The 8,584-nt window shown below is 40.8% G+C and overlaps 1 long non-coding RNA gene across 1 annotated transcript in view; it reads right to left on the bottom strand.

The window, feature by feature from the left end:
* Window positions 1-2,981: 2,981 nt before the first annotated feature.
* The window catches only part of LOC144284516 (uncharacterized), a 26,366-nt gene continuing 20,763 nt past the window's right edge, over window positions 2,982-8,584 (bottom strand). The window contains exon 3 of the long non-coding RNA XR_013352945.1: window positions 2,982-3,196. This is a non-coding gene — a long non-coding RNA (uncharacterized LOC144284516). The remainder of the gene's footprint in view (window positions 3,197-8,584) is intronic.

Here is an 8,584-nt window from a genome sequence, read left to right as displayed (position 1 = left end):
CCTTCTAACACTGATGTCAGCCCAGTAATACCCATGTTGGACTTCTGACTTCAGAATTTTAAGATAATAAAATTTTGTTGTTTAATGCCACTGAATTTGTGGTCATTGAATAGAAACCTGCTTTGACTATAAAGGAAATCTTATTATCAATTTTTACATGAGTAGCTCAAGTATTTATTATCATCTTAGAGAACTAGTTTTTATTTTATCCTTTTCCCCTCTTATCTGATGCTAATATCATGAACAGAGAGCCTGCATATAAGATGACTGAAAATACTTTTATGTAATCCAACCATATATAAGGGGCTCTCAAACAGGTCTTCCCTAGGCTGAGTACCATGTTTTCATTATGAGTGAGGGCCTCCCCACCCCCACCCCACTGTCTTTGGACCTAATGTTATCTTTTTTAAGATTGTATTTATTTATTCATGAGAGACACAGAGAGAGATAGGCAGAGACATAGGCAGAGAGAGAAGCAGGCTCCTCGCAAGGAGCCCGATGCAGGACTCAATCCCTGGACCCCAGGATGACACCCTGAGCTGAAGGCAGGCACTCAACCATTGAGCCAATTAGGTCCCTGGACCTAATTTTAGACTTTGAAAACCATCATAAAAAATGTCAGTGGTAATCATCAAGAAATTGTATTGTTTTCAATTTTCTGAGAAAATTTAGAAAGGTTGGGGGATCAAGTATCTAACTTCACTGTTTATACTCCTAGAGCCTAGTTTCTCGATGGCACTATTCACATTGTGAGCCAATTATTTACTGTTGGGGCTAACTCCATGAATTGTAGGATGTCCAACAGCATCATTACACCTTTACCTGTGAAATGCCGGTAGCAGCCCACGGTCCATCTTCCCTATCCCAGGTTGTGACAATTAAAAATGTCTCCAGGCATTGTCAAACATCCCCTGCAGGCCAAATCACTCCCCTCCCCTCCTAGTGAACCACTGTCCTATGGAGAGTGTATTATAGAATGAAGGATTGACAAGAGCTTTAGAAACAATTCAATCCTGCAATCTAACATTTAAAAATAGGAAGTACTTCTCAAGAGTTTATGTGACTTGTCCAAGTTCACCCAGTTAGTGGTATGACAGTGGCTACATACAAATCTAACATCTCCCTGAACCACTAGAATAGACTATTTGAAAACTAAACATTTCTTGTAAGAGTATTAATTAGTTTCCGGAGCTTCCTTCACATATGCAGACAACTCAAATAAAGCACTGTGAGTTGACCCAGTTTTCTTATCCTCTGTGCTTTTTAAGGTTTCATTCTTCAGAACTTTTGCAGATAAAATTGCTTCTAATAGTGGTTGTCAGGAAAGCATTTCTGCTAATTAGTGGTGGTGACATGACAAAGATATATGGAGCCAAATAGGAAACTCCCACAATACCAATCTTCCACCCCTTCCTTGAGTAGAAATGCCTTGTTACTGTGTGTGTGCAGGGGATAGGGACTGAGGAACCCTTCCTTTCTGGGCAAGGAGGTCATTCCTCAAACTTCCTCAGAGATTTGATCATCAACAAGCCATCAGTTGCTGGAGGTTGGTGGGTTTTGTTAATTTGCAGCTCCATTTTCACTGAATAGAAAGGAGCATCAATAGAAGCCATGGAGATTTGTAGGTTGTTCCAATCTTGATTCTTACTTGTATTTAAAGGCATAACAATGTCAGTAGAATTAATTAAATTGCTGTCACTATTTCTCTCTCGTAAGTCACTCACTCACACACTCCTGCGTTAGCGCACATTGAGATCAGCAGAATATACATTTACATTTGCACCCACCTACACACGAAGGAAAATATGCTAATACTTTTTTTCATCCGTATCTTTTATCTGTGGTTTTGGATCACTTTGCAAGCATATTTAAAGAACACAGAGATTGTGAGACAACTAGGATTTCTGAAAATGCTAAACATTTAAGCACCCTGAGGAGCCTGCTTCAGTCCTTCGAAAACACGGGGATTTACTAAATGATTAATCAACAACCTAATCAAATTTTGATCTATAATTCAAGAAAAACAGGATGCCATATCCTATTCAGTGTATCTGGAATAACTAGCCTCATGCCAGGGAGTTTGATCCCTGAAGAGAAACAGCATCGTGCAGGGTTCTCACTCGATTCAACTTTCCTGACTTAAATACTGCACAACATCAGGCAAGTTTCCAGTTGTTAAACTCAGCTGAGGAACTGTCGGGAGATATATGCACTTATATATGGTTATGTGCCTCGCCCCCAGGAAATGCTGACTAATAATGCAGCTCCCCATTGCATTTTCACAAATAGACCCAACTGAAAGGGTAAAGCTTCTGTCTGAGATGATACGTGTTTCTTTGCAGAACTGTCAAAACTCCTTTGGTGGTAGCGCTCCCCTGCCCCCCGCCCAGTCTCAAGAAACCTGGCACCTGGGTTTCAATCTAAAACTACTTCAAATCATGCTCCATTCCAGGCTCCTTCAGTTCTCCAGGGATACTGCATTTACTGGTAGAAGAGCCTAGATGCTCCTTTGCTGCCACTGCTAGTTGACACAGGTAGGAGCTCTGAGCTTTGTTTCAAGACTATAACATGCCAAATCTACACCACAAGCCTCTACCCCACAAATTTGTCACCAGCTACCTCTGAATGGCAGAGGTACACCCAAGAGTGTGATAGTCTGTGGCTGAAAAGGTAAGGCATTCCCTTCTCTTATGTGACCTAACTTCTGCCCTGAAATCCAGGAAAGCCAACAGTACCCTATTTACAAAGAATAAGATGGACCATATCTCAAAACTTTCATTTGACCTCTGCATTGTGACAATATTATTGCCATTGTGGTGTCTTTCAAATTTGTTATTATCTGATGCCCACGTCTTTCCTATAAGGTAAGTACTATTAGAAAGCATGCCATTTTTAAAAAGAGGATAGGATACAGCCTATATTTATCCAAAGGCTGACACATTTTCCCAATTCCTTTATTTCAATTGTCATAAAATTAGGAGTATCAGAATCAAAAAGGTCTTCAGACCCAGGGCATCTGGGTGGCTCAGTTGGTTAAGTGTCTGCCTTATGCTCAGGTCATGATCTTGGGGTCCTGAGATGAAGCCCGGCAACAAGCTCCCAGTTGAGCTCCCAGTCTGCTTCTTCTTCGCCCTCTGTACCCGCCCCACCCCCACTCATGTTCTTTCCTTCTCTCTCTCTCTCAAATAGACAAAATCTTTAAAAAAAAAAAAAAAGGTTTCAGACCCATATTCATGGAGCAGAAAATAGCTATGGAAGTAAACTAATACCACTCTAACTACATTTTACAGCATAGGAAATGAGGTCCAAATTGTTAGAATGCTTTCTACATAACTGGAGAGCTGGAAAGATGTAAGGCAGTTTCCAGTTGCTATCTGACCCATTGCTGTTTCTACCACCCCACCAACTATCAATCTGTAGCAGATACTGGCTTGTACTCTATCTTCAGTCTTCATACCATTCGCATGTGGGTGACTGGAATGAGTTTGGCTTGTGCGATGTACAGCAGGTAGGGAGCAGTCTTGGATTTTTCTGATGGGTGGTCAAAAGGACTAAGAAAAGTTGTGAACTTATAAAGATTTTTTAAAAGGAGCTTTGAAAAACATAAAATATCTATACAAATGATGTTATTTTTTCACCCATGGGAAATTCAAGTGTCCAACAGAACTTTCCAAGACATAAGACCTTGAAAACTCCAATTTGAAACATCCCCATGTATACTTCACAACTGTAACTGGTCCCCAGGCCCTCTTTCAATTTGAAAACCAAGGATTAGTACTGGAAAAATCCTTTCCTGCCATGTCCTTTTCTGTCTTTTATGGTTGGGCAACTGGGCTTTCATTTCTAGCAAATTGGGGAGAGACCCAAACACTCCCTCAGTGGGAACAAAAGCAGCTAAAGGACAAATAATGAAACTGCCTTTCACACTACAAGCTTCACATTTCACTTTTCTTTCCCCTTTCTCCAAGTTTTGCTTCATTGGGGAAGAAAACCTATTTTTAAAAGCACCAAACCCCCTTTCTGTCAGGGAGCTTGGCAAGATTGATAAATAAGGGGAGTCATCTTAATGGGGGTGCTGTCAGCAAACTCCTTCTTTGAAACAAATAAATGTGAGAAATGAGAACATTCAAGAGGTCCCTGTGCTCTGTAAGAGAAAAGAAGATTCATTTCCACAGCAATACCAGCCTGGACTTGGCCCAAAGGAACCTCCCTCATTATTGAAAAGGCTTGCTAATTAGCATATCAGCACTAATCCGGTCCCTTCCCCCATATGCCACAGAAATGACTTTGACAAGTTCTGGGCTGTCCCTGTCTTTACACCATTCTCAGTCTTCCTATCTGTTTTCTGGTGGGCTCCAGGTGTTGCTGTCTGCTTCAACACATGTCTGGTTACCATAGATTTTCTGGGTTTAAGTACGAATCAGACTGCTCTCGTTTATCTCCATGAAGACAGTGCCATTTGTCAAGTTCAAAAATGCCCATTGGTGTAAAGGATTTAGGGAGAGCAGAGGATTAAGTGAGGAACAAGAGACTGGTGTGGCAGATGAGCCTTTGAAGAAAACCAGTTTGATCAATCAACTGCTAGACAATACTGGTGCCCGTCTCCACCTCTAACAAAATCGTGCAGAGGCTGCTTCATGCAGCTTTTTCCACACAGAGTGGGCAGGCCACTCAGTCTCCTCAGATAAAAGCAGTAGACTGGTCCATTCAATTGCAAAGAGGAACATTTCCACTTACTTCCTAACTGAGTGCCCTACGCTCTCAGCCTGATTAGAAAGAATCAGATCCCTGGCTCCAGTTTGAGAGTAATCTGGTAAGACTGGGGTCTTAGCTCCATGGGGGTGCCATGCTTTACCACTGAATGCTCCAGAATCTCCTGCACATGTGAGACTTTCTCAGTGACTCAGTGGCTTGCCTTTATATTGTTGTAGTTATTTCCAGGAAAGTCTGCATCATAACCCTTAAGGAGATTTCAAGTTGCTTTTAGTCTGTGTGGGAGAATTTCATTAAATGCTCATCAAACTTGTTTCTTTTTTTCTGCAGGCTCACAGTTAAACTACAGTTCCAAACCTCCCTTGAAATTAAGAGAGGTCATGTGACAGAACTGTGGCCAAAGAAATACAGGCAGAAGTGCTTCTTGCCACATCCAAGCCCGGCTCACAACAGATCCCATGCAATACCCCCTTGCTTCTGTTTTCCCTTGCCTGGTAACTGATGAAAAAAAGAAAAAAGAAAAAATCCCAATGACTTCAAGACCCCAGGAGTTATGAAGAGGTCCCAGAAAGAAACTTGGATCTACGAATGTGCAGAGCTTCTCCACGAACTTATACTGGGCCAGGACAGTGGTACAAAACAAACCCTTCTGAAATTAATCCATTGAGATTTGAGAGTCACTTGTCATATACTTAGGCGGCCCTGCTGAGCACAAACAGGTGAGTGAAATATCTGTTAGTGGCACTACGTTAACACTACACTGTCATTAGCTTGAAGCAGGCCAAACCTTAAGTCACTTTTATATCCCCAGCCTCTAATAGAAAGTATATCATAGAACTATTTGGAGAGGATGAGAGGGGACAGGAGAACAAGGAAACATCTATAAAATATGGTAACATATGTTATTATATGCCATATGGCAAAATTAGATTAGCTCTATAGTCGAGGTAAAATGTGCAGTGAATAAAGAATATAGAACAATTGTTTATGACAGAGAATCTAAAAAAGCCTTCATAGAGGAAGTACAAAAGATAAGTAGGCTTTCTACAATTAGAGAAGTGGAAAGGGTTTTGGAGGAAGAAGAAACTGCTAGTTAAATAATATCATCTGGAATTCTGTGGCTGTTCTAAGAATGGCAAATGGTCAGCTGGAGGAACAAAACATCTTTCAAAGAAATAGCATAAACTTTACCAGAGTTTTAGAAAAATCAACCGCAGCAATAATACAAAAAAAATGGATTTGAGCAGCCAAAGATTGGAGTAAGAAATCTGCTAAGAGGACACTGTAATTGTAAGTGGTGTAGGGGCCTCCCAGAGACACAAGGAACTCCATGTGGCCTCAGTTATAAGAAATTAAGTAAAGACATTTGGATTAGCCACTGAGTTGGCACTGGGCACAATAAAACCACCATGCAAATGTAGATAAAACTTAGCTGTGGTTGGAGAAATTTTAAACCTGAATCATGACTATATAGTTCAACTCATCATGAAGGATTTTCACTATACATTCCTAGCACAGAGAATCTTTGACTTTCTATTAGCATTAACATTAGCTCCTGTGGGTACCAGCTGTGAGCTACCAATGAGGAGTACACAAGACCCAGTTATCTACCATAGCATTAGTAAATGAAGCAAATTAATGGAAGAATTCAGCTAGATCAGGGTAATGCAATCCTCTAAGACAGTCTCTGACTTCAAAGCTTCCCAGAACTTCCTACAGCAATACTTCTCAGTTGGTGATTCTTGGACCCCCTGAATCTAAATCACCTGAAGTACCAAAAAGATATTCTCACTGTGACCTACTGAATTGTCATCACAGTAGGCAAGACTTAAGAATTTGTATTTTAAACCACAGCCTCCCCTTCTCCCACCTGGTGACCCTTGATCACATTAGAGAAACCATTGGCTTATAAAATAATTCATGCTTTTCACTATGGTCCATACAAACTCCTTCATAAACTTGCACCAGCTACCTTCTATCCCTCCTCATCCTCTCCTTCTGGTCCCACGTTCTAGCATACAGAATGAATAACCATTTTGGAACATGCTAGGCTTTCCCCCAACCTCAAAACCCAATGAATATTGTTTCCTTTGTCTAGACAGCTTCCTAATCATTTGGCAAGATCTCATTTATTTCCATAAATGGTAGATACTCTATTACTCTTTGAAAAACATTTAGAAATCAGTACCTAACGTTTTAACTGGATGTTTGCTGCAAGCTTATGGTGATGCCTTAGTAAACTCCATATGCAAGGTATGAAAAGAGAATGGCTGAATTAGGCCTGGGTTCTCCATAGTCAAGCTGACTCAACTGTGTAACAGCAGTCTCAACTCTAGAAAGTCCTCTCCACTGGGTAGAAGTAGATGGGGTCAATAGCATAAGATAGGCGCTCGTCAGATGTTTGAATGAAAGATTAGAATAATTGTCTTGATTCCCCCCCCCATTTCATTGTGGCTAATTTAAACACTTTTTATGCTTTTCAAAGTATGGCTAAGTCAGTTAAAAGCCTAAACTGTTTAAACATTCTGAATACTAAATAATGGATTGAGATTTTTCACTCTTCAACTGGGTAGGTTTGCTACACAGAGCCATGATCTAATATAGAACACAAAACTGGCCTTTTGTCTTTGCTGACCAGCCAATGCAGGTGCTGTTCAGATCTATGGATGATTCCAAATAGGCCTGGATTATTTATACAGGTGGAACTTAGCCCACTGTGCCTGTAGCAAGCAGGTGAGACCATGGGGCAAACACCACGTGCACCTGTCTCCGTGGTTATGCCACAGCAATGAGCCAGCCAAATATGAAGAGGCCAAGAGTTAAGGAACGCTGCCCTTTCTCAGAGGATGCTCTCCTAGGGCAATTTGCTATAGCCCACAGCCTGCTGCTGGCATCACTGGATTTTTTTTAGACATAATTGCAAAATAGAAAAATGTGTATTTGCTACACTTCCTTTATTCTTCCCTCTGGCCATGGCTCTCACAATGACCACAGACTATACACCAAGCTTTGCTTTTACTTAACCCTACTCCATATCCAAAATTACTTTTGACTTTTGCTCATTAGTGAAAAACATGTATCCCTTCAAATACTTAGATGTTAGGAGACAACCTGATTAGGATATTGGTTAAGACTTTCCCACACATTGTCCTCTCTAGCCCCATTGTTTCCCTCTTGCACATAAAGGTCATTCTAGCTCCTCCTATCTCAGCTTAAATGTCAGCTTCTCTCATTGAATCTTCCCTCTCATCCCACCTAAGGATGTGGCACTCTTCTCCATCCTCCATCAGGTCACCCTGTTTATTTCATACCACACCTACCATTGTTCAATTGTTTATTTACTTGTTTATTGCTCATCTCTTTTAGCATATGGTAAGCTCCATGAGAAAAGGAATTATGTACTATTTACTGCTGTGTTCACAGCTGCTTGTGTAAGTGCTTGGCACATAGAAGGCACCTAGTAAATATTTGTTGAATGAATGGGTGATTGGCATAGCCATCTCAAGAAGGACTTACATTTTTAGAACAGTAACTCCTTAACAACTCAGATCAAGTAATGGTTAATGAGCAAAAACAAGTGTTTCCTTTTACACCTTCCCTTTTGCTATTGTACCTATCTTTGAGTTCACATTGTTCATGGCCGTGGATCTGTGTTACACACACACACATACAGAGTCAATGTGAGTTGTGTTACCTAACACTCTAGAACAAAGTTTATAAGTGAGGCAGAGGTTATTTCTGTCCAGTGGGCAGTTGGGTTATGCCACAGCTGATCTTTCATTCCCTTTGTCTTTCTCCCTGCTACTGATTGTCTGGAACAGATTAATCATGGAGTGATCCAAATGGATTGCAGAGCTGGATGAAATGACTC

This window comes from Canis aureus, chromosome 15 (assembly GCF_053574225.1).
Source record: "Canis aureus isolate CA01 chromosome 15, VMU_Caureus_v.1.0, whole genome shotgun sequence".
Taxonomy (NCBI): domain Eukaryota; kingdom Metazoa; phylum Chordata; class Mammalia; order Carnivora; family Canidae; genus Canis; species Canis aureus.
The sequence above is the reverse complement of the archived record's forward strand: the minus strand, read 5'-3'. Positions and strand labels throughout refer to the sequence as shown.